Below are 19273 nucleotides of genomic sequence, written 5' to 3'. Positions count from 1 at the left end.
TGCGATCTGGTTGCTGTGCATTTTGTAAAGTAGTGCACGCACTACTTTTGGTGCATTCTGGTGCAGTTTTTTAGTCTATTCAAATGAACAGGCTGAAAACACACTGCACCCAGATCGCATATGAATTGCACAGAAACTAACAACGTGTTCCTGTGCAATTTATGGTGTGAACTGGCCCTCAAAGCAGTTCCAGAGATCAAACACAGATGCACTCCTTCCTCCAAAACTTATCTACAAAATATAAGGAATTTTAATGCAGTGCTACATTTTCTACAATTCTGGGTAAGAAAACACCAAGAAAGATTCCTAAACCGAAAACAACCTTCAGGTTGCATATAATATTCTCTTTGTAAAGCAGCCACGTCATGCAACCTAATGATCTATAGTATGGCTTTCATTTAAATGGCATACAATGTGGTTTACAGTGTAACTACCCCAGATGCAAGGAGAGCATGGATAACTGAGCCCATTATGCTGGATGGAATTTAGGCAACCAACCTATCCTTCACCTACGGGTAGTTAAGAAGAGGCCTCTTTAAAGTATGTTTATGCTCGAGGAGGCTACCATTGACACCAAGGGTTTTTAGAAGCCTCCTTCCAGCTTAGAAACTTGTAGAGGCTGCTGATCTATGAAAACTTCAATATTACAGTGGCATGTTGCACAAACTGGGATGTTTTTTTTATCAGATAAAACTATATATAAAGTTACAAACAATGTAGTGGTCTACAATAGGCAAAGTAACAGATCATAGGAAAAGCCTGTGAAAGATCCATCATGAAATGAGCTTACAAATTAAAATTTTCACAACCCTTTTTCTTCAGGAAATAACAATGCACTTGCAAAAAAAGAAAAAAAAAAAAAAAACAGAATGAAAAGGAACACCAGAATGATTTCAAAATGAGCCATTAACTATTAGCAGGTTCTCTACACTGAGGAAAAATCATCACTTCATGTGTAATTTTATCTATAAAAGTACAGTGTAAGAACAGACATCACAAGACTCCCGCAACATCTTTAATTAGCCAGGAAAGCCTCTACTCTGCCCCTCTGATTAAATTGCACTTGTTATTGCAATCTGACTTTCCCTTATTTCATGGTTAAACTCTACCAAATTAGAACATCCCCAATGCTTGGCCTACACCGCTCCAATTTCAGCCAATTCCTGCTCATTTGGCTAAAATTCAGGGCATTGGTGAAACTGTCAGAACCACATGGTTTGACAAAAGGTCAGTTTACAAAACTGACTAAGCCAGGTGGAAAATCTTAAGCTGAACAGTGACTGCATCCTATCAGATGCAGTCACTGTTTGAGTATTCAGGTAGCCTTGCGTGCTGGACTATCTGAAGACAATAGCTGGCAGGGAGATTCAATATTGATGCGGTTTACACATAATTTGGCCAATCCTTTGATTTCTATGGTTCAACCAGGTGGGAAAATATACATGTGTATAACTAGCCTACAACACCAAGTCAATTGTATTAGACAGCAGAATGGCAAATAGAGCTATAAAAGGTAACAGTCATCTTACTGTGGCTGCTATAGGGTATTATGCTATTCAATTTTTTAAACTGAAGCAAAGGGTCATGTTATGGCACACAAAGGGGAGTGAAGGATCTTTGTGTTATATGGAAAATTGGTTAGGCGAGGGGTGAATCAGTGTCACTAGTCCCCCCCCCCCCCCCCTTAAGACAAGAATGCAAAAAATTTATGTGGAAAACACTGGAATTTTGCAAGCACCAAACCTCTCTATGAAGACAGTAATTCCACCTTCATAAACCTTAATAATCAACTTTTCAATATGTATTCATTACCCCCCCCCCCTCATTCTTCTACAGGGTCTAGGAAGCTATAACCATACCATCTCAAGAATGTTAAAATATGTTATATCAATTGGCGATATCTAGACTTTTGGGTGGATTTACTAAAAGGCAAATAGACTTAACTTTCCAAGTGCAGTTGCACCGACTGTCCCATGAGCTTGGCGACTGTGGTGAAGCTCCACTGTCTTAAGAATACCCAATTAGATGCAGGGGAAAAAAAAAACAAAAAAAACGCATTTTTGATCCACGTGACTGGAAAATGGAAATCAGCAGAGCTTTACCGCATTCACTAAGCTCTGAGAAGAATGAGTGCAACTGCAGCATCTTATTTGCCTTTAGTAAAGCCAGCCCAGGTATCTATGAACATGCCCTGGCAGAAGGAGTCCAATGGCATCAAGCACTATGTAAACATTGTCAGTAGACCACCATGCATATTCCAAAAGCTTTTACAGACCTCACAAATAAGGTAATAAATGCCATTGACCAAGTTCAGTAAATTGATAACTTCCGGCTGATAGAAACACTGAAGAATCATAGGAACAGAAGATTAGAAATATATGTACAACGGCAAAGACATTATTAAAGGGTTCTTAAAAAGCCAAATCGCTTTTAAAATGTTTCAGACCAGAGTCCCAAACTTAGGCTGGGCAGCAATTACATTACAGGGAAGTTACAGACAAGGATAAATGCAAGAGGGTTGTGGTTCTTTTTGTAGAAACGTTTTGTTCTCAATTTTATTAAAAAAGAAAAAAAAAACTAAAAAAAATACTTTGTTCTAAGTTTAAAAAAAAAAAAAAAAAAATGTCTTCATGAACATGAATGCACTACTTTTTCTTTATGTATACATTTCAGTTTCCCACACACAGCAGGATAAGAAGTCACTTTTTTTTAGTATAGGCACATGAAAAAGAAACATTTCACCCCCCAGAACTGAACGATTAGTCCGCTTCTGGGTGACATTCTACAATTTCCACCAATATTAAATAAGTTCATGTGTTTCTTTTTGTTAAGGCAAGTTGCTCTTGACTTCTCTTCTTGTTCCTTAAGCAGCAATCCAAAGATGAGATGTCAATCTGATTAATTTTTCTTTATATTTTCTTTTGTCCTGCACTGGAAATGTTGTATGTCCGCTTCTCAGAAAATTGTAATCAAGGCCACAAAAACATCCATGTTTTTAAAAGTTGTCCAAACAATAAAAATGTAAAACACATCTTGAATTTATAATTATATATAAAAAAGAGAAAAACTGATCAATTTCCACAAAGTACAACGAACCTGTTGAGAGAAAAAATAAAGAACAGTTACACTGATAAATGTATATACCACAAAATGTATACAACATTGCAGCTATATGTAAATAAAAATACTTAAAATATTTATAACCTTATAACAGGACTTCAAGCCAAAATCCAGCCAAATTAATTTCCTTTCAATTTCCTTTCTTTATTATTGTGGTAGTAAGTAAAGTACAAGAGTACATGCAAAAAATAAGGTCAAAAGCCGTAAAATCATAAAAATGATATTGCATGACATAAGATCAGGACATAACATATTGGAATCAGGCCCCAAAATATCAGTATCAATAGGTAGCTATAACAATACAAGGGATATCCAGCCCCAAGAAAGGAACAGATTCTAGCCTGCAATGCAATAGGAAAAATTACATCCTAAAAGTCAAACAGTATTCTAAATTAGAGTAGAGGGAGCCTGAAGGAAGGTGCACAAGACAATAAATGGGAGAGACCTGAGCACATTAACCAACCCTTAATATCAATACAAACATAACAGGCTAATTCGAAACAATTTCAAAATATTACAAGTATCATTAATTTTGCTGGCTAGGTGTTTGTAAAGCCAGCCAAATCATTTTATTTAATAATGGACAGAGTGGGGAGGGGTAGCAGCCTCCGGGTGAGCTGGGAGTGAGAAGTCTGTAAAATTTAATTTACCAGCCCCTTCCGTGATCTGTACCAATCATGGACTCTGTCCATGCATCACTGAAATGTAATGTAGTAAACTGTTACTATGCTTCAGTATGTAAACAAGAAACCTCAGAGCACTTCTCATTCATTCACTGTCCAGTGTAGCCTCATCAGCAGAGAAAAACGATCAAATCTATGTCCCAAGTCCCTTTCTCTGTCTCAAATGATATTTCTCCAAAGGCCCCCCAACAGGGAAGATCCAAAAAAAAACAAACTGGATTTTTGTCTTACCGTAAATTCCTTTTCTCTGAGGTTCACTGACAGACACAGCTTCAAGTCTTCAGACCATTGGGCTTATGCTCTCGCTCTCTAGGAGTCGGACTAAATGGAAACCTTTTTTGGTTACGCCCCTGGGGCAGTCCCGGAGGGTATACCATCACTTCCTGCTGTAGGACTTCAGTTTGTAACAAGCAAGCAGTGTCATAAGAACAAAATAACTCAACCCCAACAGAAAGGCCAGTGCGGCGTCTGTCAGTGAACCTCAGAGAAAAAATGGATTTTTGTAAAATCTTACCGTAAAATCCTTTTCCCTTAGCTCATTGACAGACGTAGTCCTCAGTGATACAGCACCTTCGGGTTATGTTGCCTCCACAGGAGTAGGACTAGACAGGAAATGAAAAAATGCTCTGGCCACACCCCAGGGGCAGTCCCCGAGGGTATATCCTCTCTCTCTCCGCCACAGCAAATCAGTTATGTCACAAAAGCAGTGCTTAGAGAATTTAACCCAACCCAACTCAAAAACAGAGGGGCGGGTACTACGTCTGTCAATGAGCTAAGAGAAAAGGATTTTACGGTAAGATTTTACAAAAATCCATTTTTCTCTATCGCTCATTGACAGACGTAGTCCTCGGTAATACAGCACCTTCGGGAAGTCCCAGAGCAGTATCACAAATGAGGGGTGGGAAAATGGAAATCAAATCCAAATCTAGAAGGCCCAACCGGTGCCAACTAGAAGTTTACAATGCTCATCCTTAATGATGAGACTCAACAAAAAAATTTTCAAACAGAAAAAAACCCTCGAGGTAGACCACCGGTCTCCTCAAATTGCGGCCTGCAAAACCTTGCGGCCAAATGAGGCATCCGCCGATGCCATCACATCAATTTTATAAAATTTTGTAAAGGTATGTACCGACGACCAGGTGGCCGCTTTACATACCTGGACCACTGACACCTGATGGCGAAAGGCCCAGGAAGTACTGAGCGCTCGAGTGAAGTGCGCCCTAACAGGGAACGGAGGATGCCGACCCTTAATAGAATAAGCCTGTACCACCGTCTGATTGATCCATGTAGATATGGTCGCGGCAGACACAGGCAACCCCCTTCAAGGGCTATCCGTGATCACAAAAAGTGAGTCCGTCTTACGAAAACCACTTTAGGAAGGAAGGATGGATTCGGAAGAAGAACCACCTTATCCCTATGAACCACCAGATTCTGGGGAACGACAGGATAATGCGGCCAGTTCTGACACCCTGCGTACAGAAGTAATGAGGGAAGACAGCGCAGCGCCTTCTAAGTGCAGCAAGACATTTATTGAAGTATGTGCAGCAGTATTACACTCACATTTAGTCGGTGAATAAGATGCAGTTTGTCAAGTAATGTTGATCATCAGGAGCATCACTGGAGCAGGTCCTGGTGGTGGAGGCAGTGGATCCCGGTGGGAGCGGCAGGGGGTTCCTCCGTGTGTACAGGGATGGCCTCGGTGGTGTCCGTGGGCTCCTCGTCAACTGGTCTCAGACGGCCTGAGGAAGGAGCGCATGCTCCGATAACGCGTCGCCGTAGCATCCCGCATCACCGCCAGGAGTGACTCCAGGATCCCAGGACCCACGAGTGCCAGCGTTCCACCAGTTGACGAGGAGCCCACGGACACCACCGAGGCCATCCCTGTACACACGGAGGAACCCCCTGCCGCTCCCACCGGGATCCACTGCCTCCACCACCAGGACCTGCTCCAGTGATGCTCCTGATGATCAACATTACTTGACAAACTGCATCTTATTCACCGACTAAATGTGAGTGTAATACTGCTGCACATACTTCAATAAATGTCTTGCTGCACTTAGAAGGCGCTGCGCTGTCTTCCCTCTTGTCTCCCCCCAGAGATCTCTTCTGTCTCTTCCGCCGGCAGCCGCTACAGTGGACAGCTACCCCCTGAACTGTTTGGGGGTCCCCCTACCCCTGGTGTTTCCCTTCTCCCCCTCCCCCGGGTCCCCAGGACCAGACTTTTTTTTTTTTTTTTTTGAGACCTCTTCTTGCGCCAATTCACCACCAAACCATTGTACAGAAGTAATGGCCACCAAGAAGGCCACCTTCTGGGAATGTAAGCAAGGGAATCTCCCTAATATCTTCAAAGAGAAGTTTCTGAAGAACAGACCACACTAAATTAAGATACCAGGCGGTAAGGGTGCGCACACTGGCGGAGCCAGATGTCGCACCCCCTGGATGAAATTCCGCACCAAGGAATGATTAGCCAAAAGGTTTCTTGAAAGAAGATTGCTAACGCCGAAAACCTGACCCTTGATCGTGCTCAAGGATAGTTTCGGCTCAACCCCTTGTTGCAGACAGACCAAAATTCGGGTCACCGAATAGGTCTGTGGGGGAAATCCAATAGATTCACACCATGCAATATAAGACTTCCATGTGCTGGAAGTCGCTTTCCTTGCTTTAACTGGAGGTAGGAATAACTGAAGCTGACACTCCCTTGTCCTTCAGTACCTGGGTCTCAATGGCCAGGCCATTAAGCCAGCGACTGTAAAGCAAGATGGAAGATCGGTCCCTGAGACCGCAAATCCTCCCTGAGAGGAAGTCTCCAAGGAGCGTCCGCGACTAGCCTTGCCAAGTCGGCGTACCAGGCTCGACGAGGTCAATCCGGAATTTCCAGAATAACTGGAATTCCCTCCACCTCTATCCTGCGAAGAAGTTCCCGCAGCAACTTGAGAGGATGGAAGGCATGCCGTAGCTGATACTGCCCCCACGGGGCGATCAGCGTTTCTGCTGCGTCCGCTAGAGGATCGTGGCGCGAGCTACAAACCTCCGCACCTTCCTGTTAGGCCAAGGTGCCAACAGATCCACATCCGGGATGTCCCAATGAAGGGACAGCTAGGGAAAAACCTCTGGATGAAGAGGCCATATGCGATTGGATCCGAATCGGGCTGCTCTAGAGCTGCTCGATCCAGTAAATCAGACAAAATCTGATCGCTCTCAGTTCTGATACCCTTATTGGTAATCTGGATACTATCGGAAGAAATGACTTCCCCTGGTTGAGCATCGGAGACTTCCTGGTCCGCTCGCTCAACCGGATCCGATTGTCCAGGGAATCGGAATTCTGATTCCATTAAAAAAGAATCTCCTTCAGGAGAATTCGGGTAGGAGACTGGGTATACGGTACTGCCTCTAAGAAGGCCACCATCAGTTCCAGCCAATTGACGGACAGCAACATCCGAATCGTTGACTGAACCTTCTGGAGTTTCCCAGCAAGGAGAAACGCTCTTGCCCAGGATGTATCCAACCTTAGGCCCAGATAGTTCAGTCTCCTGGTGGGAACCAGGGATGATCTTTGGGAAAGCGAAAAAACACTGATGTCCTGCGATGATGGGGATATAAAGATAGGCATCCTATATGTCTATGGACGCCAGGAAATCTCTTTGATGCAGGGAGGCCACCACTGTACGGATGGACTCTATTTCTTCCCAAGTCCAGATTTGGACGCACCTTGCCCTCTTTCCTGGGCATTGTGAATAGGTTCGAATAGAACCTCTGAAACCGTTCAATGTTAGAAGGGAAGAATCGCACCGGTGGAAGTGATCGAAACTCGATCCTGTGTCCTCCAGAAACCGGTGAAGACATCCCCCCCCCCCACCCCAGAGATGGGTAGGGGCGCATCAGGCTATATTCTTCAGGCTTGGCTGAGCCGGACTCTTTGTTTACCCGACCAGCGCCCTTTGAAACCCCTCTAAAGGGGCTTTGGAGGGTTTCGCCTTATCGCCCGCCCTCGCGGAACGAACAACTCTATATGAGCAGAAAAGGAAGGTCCTCGTTAGTTACGAGGTCTTTTTATCCTAACAGTCTGTGGCAAGACCGCAGGTGGTACCGTCTATCCTATAAAGAGGAATTCCTCAAACGGATAGCACCTAGCCATGCGTTTGGAAATAACAGGGGTTCGTTTCAAAACGACCCCATTTGGGTAAAGGAAAATCCTTCGCCCTTTTGGTAGGCTAACAAGTACCAAAAAGGAATCTCAGTCTCCGCTACCTCTGCCGGTGTAACCTCAAGACTAAAGGTTTCCCGGACGGACACAACTAGTGCATCCACCACTCTTGTGCTATGGCGGAGGCAGAAACGTGCTCCTCACTGCTGAGGAGATATTACCTGAGACAACAGCCCCATAAGAGGGACCTGCAACTGCATTGACCAGTTCCGAATCTGTATCTGAAGTATCTGATAAACAATAGGGGTAGGCGGGGGTCGCTACTTGACCCCCGTCCCTGACAGGCCACCTCCACCCGGGATACCAAAGACTCCAAAACTGCCGATAATGCATTAAAAACAAGTGGGGTACTGGAGGGTCCTGCGGCCACCTTGAGGGGATCAGGTGGGGATACCTATGCGGCAGGGTCAATGACACTTGCCAGCAAAAAAAATGACAAAGTAAAAAAAAAAAACTTTTTTTTTTTTTTTTTTGTGTCCCCCAGTCGCAACAGCGCCCCTCAGTGTTACCTGCCTTTTTGGACCCCACAGAGAGAGAGAGACAGACCCCAAGGCTCATCCCTGATGCACAGAAGTTTTCATCAGCTTGCTCAGTGCTTGTCTTGTTACAGACAGGAAGTCTTTGGCCCTATTTCCTGGGTAAAAGAGGCGGCTCCGCCCCTTAACACGCCTGCCGGCTCCTCCCCCTGGCTCCATGAGGTGTTTGAGTCACCTCAAACATGGCCGCCCCCATGCTGGAGACACGAGGCTACACCAAAATGGCGGCCTCGTGCGATCTACCAGACAATGGCGGCGGCCTGCACAGAATAGCGGCATGTCTGCAGAAGGATCTCGGCCTCGCAACCCTTCACCCTCATGGTGGTCAGCGTGGTCGGAGGTACCGGACCCTAGCGGGCCGTATGCGGTCCGTGGCTGTCGGGAGGCATCTGCTTAGCTGGAGGAATGATCTGGAATGCAGTATACATGTATAGACATCGCCCTGTGGCTACTGACAGGTAGGATACCTTATACTATCACAGTAAAGTTCTAGTACTGCCACTGACTACAATCATTTACACATTTTTACAATTAGATTGTCAGCTCCCAAACCAAGCCTCCTGGCTTCTTGTACACAAAAATCACACTCAATTAGGGGGATCTGTGACATGTTGTAGGATAGAGGGGAACCCATCCTTACCATTACAGAGAGGGGCCCGCGTTCACCACAAGACCCGTCAGGGGGAAAGGGGGAACATACTACTCACCATACCGGAACCAGGCGGGCGCCAACTCCTGACAGTACCCCTCTCCACCGAGGTAGGAGGGCTGTCGACCAATACGGGCGCCGTGACTCATGGTCTTTGGCGTTTCAGCGAGACGTTTAACTCGCAGGGTCAGTCCCCGTCCAGTGGGACTATGTCACGGCCGACCCAGCGCGGAGCTATGGCCTGCACGCGCTCGTAGGCTGAACTAGGGTGACCACTGGATCTCAACATCCCGCCCGTCGCCCAGTTCAGCTTTCTTGCTTGAAGATCTCACAGGAACACTGGAGAAAAAAAAAGCTGTCTTAAAAAATTATTTTCTAAGAAAAAAATCCTGCCAGGACCAAAGATCCCAGCAAGGTATCTAGGTCCTTACTCCTGACTACACAGAAAAAAACTGATTTGCTGTGGTGGAGAGAGAGAGGATATACCCTCGGGGACTGCCCCTGGGGTGTGGCCAGAGCATTTTTTCATTTCCTGTCTAGTCCTACTCCTGTGGAGGCAACATAACCCGAAGGTGCTGTATCACCGAGGACTACGTCTGTCAATGAGCGATAGAGAAAAGTTTTTTCCGGTAAGACAAAAAAAAATCCAGTTTTCTCTTTCGTTCACTGAACGACACAGCTTTGATTCTTCAGACCATTGGGATGTCCCAAAGGAGTGTCAACATGAGGGGTGGGAAAAACAAAGCAAACGCGGAATTCCCAACAAGGCTTAACATAACCAACCCAGTAACAGGAGCTCAACTAGGAACAACTGGAGCTCACCACCAGGAAAAATTTTAACCTTCAATAAGCGGAAGCCTCTGCAACCGCAGCCTGCAAAACTTTGCGGCCAAACGCCGCATCTGAAGATGCAAGTACATCCACCTTATAACATTTTGTGAATGTGTGTACAGATGACCAAGTAGCCGTCTTGCACACCTGAACCACTAACGCCTGATGACGGAAGACCCAGGAGGCACCAAGCATCCGCATAGAATCCACTTTCACAGGAGTAGGCCTGCACCACCGTCTGCCTGATTCATCTGGAAATGGTCGTAGCAGATGCGCCTGCCCCTTACGAGGTCCATCCTTAAGAAAAAACAGGGAATCGGATTTCCTAATAGGTTCAGTCACCGCCAGATACACCCGAATCGCCCTTACCACAACTAAAGAATGCAAAGCAATTTCCTTAGGATGTTTAGGCTTAGGACACAAGGTCTTTATTCAAATTAAACCCAGAGACAAATTTAGGAAGGAACGTCAGACAAGGTAGCAACACCACTTTGTCCCTATGAATCACTAAGTAAGGTGACCGACAGGACAACGCAGCCAATTCCGACACGACATGCGGAAGTAAACGCTACTAAGAATCCACCTTTTGCGACAAAGTAATTGAAAATATTTGAGAAATTCCTTCGAAGGGGGGCTTTTGAAGCACAGACAGAACCAAATTGAGATCCCATGGAGGTACCTGGGATTGCACCGGAGTCGTCAGATGGTGAACTCCCTGCACAAAAGTGTGATCCAAGGACTTCGCCGCCAACGGCCTTTGGAAAAAAAATAGCCAAGGGGGAAATCTAGCCCTTAATGGTGCCCAGAGCCAAACGTTGATCTACACCCAACTGTAGAAACTCCAACAGGCGAGACACAGAAAAAGAACAGGAGAAACCCCCCCGCGACTCACACCAAGTAATGTACGCCTTCCAAACTCGATGATAAGCCTTCCTGGAAGTAGATGTTCTAGCCTTCAACAGCATAGGAATCACTGACTTGGACAGCCCTCTGTCTTTCAGCACCTGGCTTTCAATAACCATGCCGTTAAAGCCAGCGACCGTAAAGCAGGATGGAAGATTGGTCCCCGAGAGGAAGAAGTTTCCAAGGGATGTATGCTACCAGCCTTACCAGGCCTGCGTACCAAGACCAGCAAAGGCTAGCCTGGTGCAACCAGAATGACTGGAAGTTCTTCTACCTCGATTCTGCGCAGCAGTCTCGACAGAAGTTGTATTGGAGGAAAGGCGTAAATCAGACGATACTGACCCCAAGGAGTCACCAGATTGTCTGCGGCGTCGGCCAGAGGCCCCCGAGACCTTGACACGAACCTCTGCAACTTCCTGTTGAAACAAGAAGCTAGCAGGTCCACATCGGGGGTCCCCCACCAAAGATACAGTTGTTGGAAAACCTCCGGGTAAAGGCACCATTCTCCCAGATCCAAAGTCTGATGACATATAGTCCGCTTGCCAATTCCCTACCTCCAGAATGTGCACAGCAGAGGGGGCTGGAACATATCGTTCTGCCCACCTCAAGATGCCGGTCACTTCCCGGGCTGCCAGGGCACTCTTTGTGCCCCCTTAAAGATTGACATATGCCACAGCCGTAGCATTGTCCGGTTGTATCCCCACAGGTCGTCCCTGCAGACGATCCATCCATTGAGACAGACAGTCTGATTGCCCTAAATTCCAGGATGTTGATCGGTAACCTGGACTCTTCCCGAGTCCAGACAACTTGAGCCGAACACACTCCCAAGGCATCTCCCCATCAGGACAGACTGGCATCCATGGGGATTACAGTCCAATACAGAGGAAGAAAGGATCTTCCCAGCGGAGCCACCATAGAAGGGATTCCCTCGAACCGCGACTCAACCAAATCAGATTGTCCAATGACAGCGGATCCTTGTTCCAATTGATCAGGATCTCCCTTTGCAAAGATCTGGTGTGGAATTGTGCAAACAGAACTGCCTCGAAGGTGGATACAATCAGACCCAGTACTTGCAGTACTCAGACTCAAGTGTCCATCCGAACTCCTGCAGAGTTCGCATCATAACAAATCTCCTTGATGCAGCAAAGCTACTACTACACTCAAGGGAACCTATTTTTGGTTACGGACATGATATTAATATTTAACTAAACACGGACTTTATTCACAATTAATTTGATATATTGTTATACTGTTTGAGCGCGGTCTCCCTTTATACAAAAAGCTACTACTGTGCGGATGGACTCCAACCAAAACTTCTGAACCCGCACAAAGTGATTCAGAACCTTGATATCCAAGATCGAATGTATCTTGCTTTCCTTCCTGGGAACTGTAAACAGATTTGAATAAAAACCTTGGAAGTGTTCCGACTCTGGAACCGGCACAATCACCCCTTGTGCTAACAGGTCCTGCACTGCTCTGTAAAGACCCTGTAGCCGCTCTGGAGACAGGCGTAAGTTGGAAGGAAAGAACCCTGCCAGAGACCAGGACCAAAACTATCTTGTAACCGAACCAAATCAGTTTGTGGACCCATTTGTCCTGAATGAGCAAGGTCTATGGATCTGGAAAGAAACAAGATGCGCCCCCCCAGACGTGGGTGAGGGCACCTCTTCAGGCTGGGAAAGGCTTGTCTGCGGAACTAGAAGTGGCAGCTTTCGACTTACCATTCCAGGGTCTCTTGGAGCCTCCCGCAAAGTTACGGGTGGCTCTTAAGCCCTTTTCTTGTGAGCCAGCCAAAGGAAAGGGCCGCTTGTAAACCGAAAAGAAGGGACCCCGCTTACGGCGCGGTTCCTTGCCCTTAGCAGCCTGCGGAAGTAAAGTACTCTTACCTCCTGTTAAAACTCTTCATGATCTCTTCCAATGAGGCACCGAACAGACGGTCACCTACAAAAGGAAGATCAGTCAGCAACTTTTTTGAAGCCTGATCAGCTGACCAGTACTTCAACCAAATTATGCGGCGAAGGATCACCGCCGTTACAAAAACCCTGCCGGCCAGGGGAGCCACATCCAGGAATGCATCACAAATATACTGTAACCCTTGGAGCAACTGATCTGCAAGGTCCGTCAGCTAGAAGGGTGTTGACTCCCCTCCAGGTCCTGGCGCAAAATCTTAGCCCATTCCGTTAAGGTCTGGGATACAAAAGGTGATAGCAAAGACCGGACTTCTAAATACCCAGCTACAGTGAAGAGGTACCGGACCAGAGCCTCAGCTCTTTTGTCCACAGGGTCCTTAAAAAACAGGAATCTCCCACTGGCAAAAGTGTGGCCTTATTTAGCCTGGAAACCTGAGAGTCCAAGAGTGGGACCGTTCGTTTTTTCAGAGGAGATTCAAAAGGGATATCTTCTAGCAAAAGGCTTCGGTATACCAACCATGCGTTTTCGGGGAACCCCACTGACTAGTGACAATCTCGTCAAAATAGGCAAGAAAAAGAAACACCTTGTTCACCTTGGAAGATTTGCGGGTGCCAGATTGCACTGGCGTCGCCGACTCAGCAGCAGCTTAGTCCTCCAACTTTAAAGTTTCCCGCACTGATACAATCAGGGCCTCCACCAGCCCTTTTTCATGCGCAGCTGCAGAGAAGGACAACTTATCCTCACTATTGGAGTACTCAGTGTGCGTGGACAACACACCCAGTGGGCTGACTCTCGTCCGTGGCGGCCAAATCCACCTCAGAATCTGAGGACGCAGAGGATACAGGTGAAGGCAGAGGGCGCTTCTTGCCAGGTCTCCTTTGAAGGGCCATATCTACTTTGGCTACTAGCGACTTCAGGGCTGCCGTCATGGCCACCAAAGCAGACTGAGACCCAGAGGGTCCCACAGCTTCCAGGAGTGGATCAGGTGGTGAAACGTGCTCCATAGGCTCCATGACCATAAAGAGTTAAATGGAACCGCGCTGCTAAGCAAAGAAAACATTTTTTTTTAAAACGGGAAGCCCCTCCCCCGTGCACCGCTGGGGAACCACAAGAATCAACGCACCCGCGGCGCTGTATACAGCAGAGGAAGGATAAATATACCCCAGGGACTCCCCAACCGTGCTGGACAGCGCCAAACACGGTTTGCCACACTGCAGGAAGAGGAGACGCTGGCCTGACACTAGAGGACCCCACAGGCTCAGCACTGCATCAGACTACAGTAAAATGGCCACCATTGAAACTATGGGGAAAACCAAAAACATGGCCGCTGAACTACACAAACATTGCCGGGAATACAGAGAACACACTAAAATGGCAGCTCACCGCGGCACTGCACGGGACCCTAGAAAAGTCCCCGACCCCACCAGAATCAGATCGCATGGGTGTTCACACCTATGCAATCTGATTCATGTCTGAATTGACAGTTGGCACTGCGATATGCAAACTGATCTAGGGGTGTCAACTTTGTATGGACACGCCCAGCAATTCGCATATGGCAATGTGAACTGCCTGCGAGTCGAGTGCAATGCAGGAACCTGCGGTGGATTTGCACTTAACCGGCACTTAATTGAATAGGCCTGTATCAATCGTCTGTCCTAACCATCTGGACATGGTCGCAGCAGAAGGGACAACCCTTCCCGAGGTCTGTCCGTGAGTACAAATAGTGAGTCCGACTTCCTTAAAGACTCTGTAGTTGCCAGGTACACCCTAAGTACCCGAACCAGATCCAGGAAATGCAAAGCAATTTTCTTGAGATGTTCAGATCTGGGACACAGGGAAGGCAACACAATGTCTTCATTCAAATGGAAAATCAGAGACGACCTTTGGAAGAAACGACAGACAAGGGCGAAGCACCACCCTAACCATGCCAGCTCCGACACCCTGTGCGCCAAAAAAGGCCACCTAATAGGGCAACGTAAACAGACGAACCTCCCGAAGATTTTTTGAAAGGAGGTTTCTGGAGAAATGGCAACACTAAACTGAGGTCCAACGGCGGCAATGAAAACCGCACTGGAGGAGCCAAGTGTCGGACTCCCCTGAATAGAAAGTATGCACCAAGGAATGAATGACCAATGAAAAAGTGAAGAAAGGGTGCGCTAACCTAAATATCTACGCAGCAGCACTAGAAGTATGAAATAATGATTGAAAAGTGAAGTAGTGCGCTCAGCAAAAATCTAATACATAAACTTGTGTATATGTAAATGAATCAAACATAAAAACATATGTAATACACCACACAAAAATGATTGGTATCAAACTAATGTGCAAAAAAAATCCAAAAAAATGCGCAATCTCCCAAAGGAATTCATAAACGTGAATAAACACAAATAGTGAAAAGTCTATGAATAAAATTTATAGAGGGGTCTTCAAATCTTGCCAGTGAAACAACAAATCCGTGACACACGAACCGGTGAAATTACCCGTTACCAAATGGCAATAGGAATCAAGTATAATGTGATCACAACCTCCACTCGTGAGAAAATCGAAGGCGATAGTACAGGCTTCTTACCAGAATTATGATGAGGGTAGACTTTAAACCACTGTTGGTATATGGATTCTATATAGACAGTGCCCAGTATGTGAGAAAATAGCTTTCCTTCCCTTCACTAAGGTGTATCAAGCATATGAAGCTGAAGATGACTGTCTCTTGTATAGCTCCCCAAAGATAGAAAAAAAGTGCCGATGCGTTTCTCCTTAGGTGTCAGCTGGGACCGGAGCAGTTTTTCTATCTTGGGGGAGCTATACAAGACAGTCATCTTCAGCTTCATATGCGATTTTAATACGCCCCAGTGAAGGGAAGGAAATCTCCTTTCTCACGTACTGGAGTTGATCCTGGGCACTGTCTATATAGAATCCATATACCAACATTGGTTTAAAGTCTACCCTCATCATAATTCTGGTAAAAAGCCTGTACTATCACCTGGGTGACACCAGATAAGCTTTGATTTTCTCACGATTGGAGGTTGTGATCACGTTATACTTGATTCCTATTGCCATTTGGTAAGGGGTAATTTCACCTGTTTGTGTGTCATGGATTTGTTTCACACTGGCAAGATTTGAAGACCCCTCTATTCATTTTATTCAAAGACTTTTCATTATTTGTGTTTAATAACATTTATGCATTCCTTTGGGGGATTGCTCATTTGTTTGGACTTTTTTTAGTTTTATACCAATCATTTTTGTGTGGTGTATTACATATGTTTTTATGTTTGGTTAATTTACATATACACAAGTTTATGTATTAGATTTTTGCTGAGCGCATTACTTCACTTTTCAATGAATGACCAATAGTTGTTGAAAGGAAACAGCCAAGGCCGAAACCTAGCCCTTGATGTACTCAAGGCCAGGTGCTGCTCAACCCCCCCCCCCCCCCGTTGAAGGAAGGCCAAGATCTGAATCACCGAAAAGGAGTGACGGTGAACCGCAAGAGACACACACCATGCAATGTACCTCCTCCAAGTACAATGACAGATCTTCCTAGCCTTTCTAGCCTTCAGCAGCGTAGGAATCAACGATTCAGACAAGCCAGTGACCCGCCCATAGTGGAATGTGAAGGTAAGCGTCCTGAATGTCAATAGAAGCCAGAAAATCCCCAAGATGCAGGGATGCCACTACCATGCGAATGCACTCCATTCAGAACTTCTTTACCTGCACAAGGCAGTGTAGTGCCTTGAGGTCCAGAATGGGACGTACCTGGACTTGCTGGAGGATACGATTGGAACTCGATCTAGTAGCCGGACCGAATAATTTTGTGGACCCACTTGACCTGTACTACGGAGGTCCACGGTTCCGGAACCAATGAAGACACCCCACCCACCCAGATACGGATGAGGACACCCCTTAATGCTGAGGAAGTCTTGTCCACAGGTCTGAAAGAACCCACTCTAGGCTTGACAGACCAGGTCCTCTTTGAACCTCCAGTGGAAACCCTGAAGGGGTTTAATCCTTTGTCTCAAGATCCTAATGGATGACAAAATGCTTCTTACGAGCTGAGAAGAGTGGACCATATCTACGACAGGTCTCCTTGCCCTTGGACGCCTGCGGAAGTACTCCCCCCCCCCCCCCCCCGAAAGCCCCTAATGTCGTCCAGGGAAGCTCCGAACAGGCGATCCCAAAAAAAGGGGGGACTGGATAAGGCCGTCTGAGGAATCTGGGCCGCAGACCAGCAAGTTAGTCAAAAAATACGCAGAAGAGCCACTCTCCTGAGGCGACTCATCAAAACTAGCCCGGGGGTCCCACCATCCCAAAACCCTCCAGGTGTAGAGGGGGGCAACTACTTACCATACCAGGTACAAAGTGGGTGCCACTCCTGACAGACCACCGCTCTATAGGAACGGGGGGCTGTCCGCCAGGTTGTATGTGCCCTCGCAAGATGTTTAACTCGCAGGCTAGCCCCTGTCCAGCTGAGGCCTGCGCATGCTCTCTGGCCAGACTGGGGGGACCCTCTGGATGTAGATTATCCAGTCCGTCACCCAGTCCAGCAGTTGATAGATTCTCACAGGAACAAAATAGCAAAGATAGGAAAAAGTTCAATTTAAAAGGAAAAACATCACCAGGACCAGAGATCCCAGCAAAGAACTAGGTGCTTACTACTGACTAGGCAGAAAAAAAAACATGCTTTTAGCTGAGAGTGGGTGTATACCCCCTGGGACTGCCCATAGGTGTAGTCAGGCTTTTTCCTGCCGTGTCCTACTCCTGTAAGAGGCAGTATAACCCAATGGTTAAGAAGAATCAGGAGCTGTGTCCGTCAATGAACGAAAGAGAAATTAATTTTTACAAAGTCTGCTGCCTCAAAAATCCCCCAAAAAAATTCCACTGCATTTCTGCCCTGCCACAAAAGGACCAGCTGACATCACGTCAGTGATTCTCTCGTTAACACAGGTATCAGTGTTGACAAGGACAAGCCTTGAAATCACTCTATAATGCTGATTGACGTGAATAACAGACTGGAAGCTTTAAAAAGGAGGGTGGTGCCTGAAAAATCATTGTTGTTCTGTAAAACATGGTTACATGCAAGGAAACATGTGCAGTCGTCTTTGCTTTGCACAAAAAGATTCACAGGGTGCCCAAGAAAGTCCAGCAAGCCCCAGGACCATCTACAAATTCAGTTGCTGGATCAGGGCACTGCCAATGCAGAGCATGCACAGGCAGGTGTGAGTTCATCTGCACGCACAGTGTGGTGAAGGCTTTTGGAGGATGGCTTGGTGTCAAGAAGGGCAGCAAAGTCACTTCTCTCCCAGAAAAAAAAAAAATTAAAAAAAAAAAAAAAAAAAAATCAGGGACAGACTTATATTCTGCAAAAGGTAGAGGGATTGAACTGCTGAGGACTGGGGTTAAGTCATTTCCTTTGATGAATCCCCCTTTCAGATTGTTTGGAGCATCCAAAAAAAAAAACCTGGTCGAGAGAGGAAAAGGTAAGCGCTACCATCAGTCCAGTGTCATGCCAACAGTAAAGCGTTCATATGTGGGGTTGCTTCTTAGGCAAAATTGTAAGTGAGCCTGCTTCCTTGACTAAGAACACAGCAATGAATAAAGAATGGTACAAGAACCTCCTCTGAGAGCAACTTCTCCCAAGCATCCAAGAACAGTTTGGTGAGGAACAATGCCTTTTCCAGCATGGAGCCCCTTGCCATAAGGCAAAAGTGATAACCAAGTGGCTTGGGGAACAAAACCGACATTTTGGGTCCATGGTCAGAAAACTTCCCAGACCCTAATCCCATTGAGAACTTGTGGTCAATCCTCAAGAGGTGGGTGAACAAAAAAACCCCACAAATTCTGACAAACTGCAAGCATTGATTATGCAAGAATGGGCTGCCATCAGTCAGGATGTGGCCCAGAAGTTGAATGACCGCATGTCAGGGCAGGTCTTGAAAAAGGGTCAACACTGCAAATATTGATTCTTTGCATAAACCTAATGTAATTGTCAATAAAGCCTTTGACACGTATTAAATGACTGTAATTTTACTTCAGTATACTAAAGTAACATCTGACAAAAATATCTAATAACACTGAAGCAGCAGACTTTGTCAAAATTAAAGCTAAACTTCAGTTCTAGTGAAAAAGTTGAATGGAATGATCAGTCCCAACATAGAGCATACCTCTGTACCATGTTGCTCTGTTGTCTGCAGATCTGATATTCTGCATTTAGTTGTGGCTTTGTACCATGTGACAGTCTGTATAGTCTGATGTAGTCTGAGTATCTTCCACAGCCACTTCCTGCAACATCTCTAGCCCAAAACACACCCCTCACACCTACAGAAGAGTCAACCTCCCAAGTCTCGCCTCACAGAGAACACCATTATTTAAAATCAAATAGGAAATACCTTCATACACAGCTTGTTATATGCCGGGAGGGATGAATAAATAGCCCTGGTAC

The 19273-nt window shown here is 46.1% G+C and overlaps 1 protein-coding gene across 5 annotated transcripts in view; it reads right to left on the bottom strand.

The window, feature by feature from the left end:
* Window positions 1–2835: 2835 nt before the first annotated feature.
* The window catches only part of TCF3 (transcription factor 3), a 186473-nt gene continuing 170035 nt past the window's right edge, over window positions 2836–19273 (bottom strand). For all 5 annotated transcript variants that reach the window (XM_082272958.1, XM_082272960.1, XM_082272961.1 and 2 more), the window contains exon 19: window positions 2836–3096. The gene's annotated coding sequence lies outside the window, so the exon portion shown is untranslated. The remainder of the gene's footprint in view (window positions 3097–19273) is intronic.

Source organism: Pelophylax lessonae, assembly GCF_965119305.1.
Source record: "Pelophylax lessonae genome assembly, chromosome: 1".
In the NCBI taxonomy this organism is placed as follows: Eukaryota; Metazoa; Chordata; class Amphibia; order Anura; family Ranidae; genus Pelophylax; species Pelophylax lessonae.
This window is presented reverse-complemented; position numbering and strand designations above follow the sequence as displayed.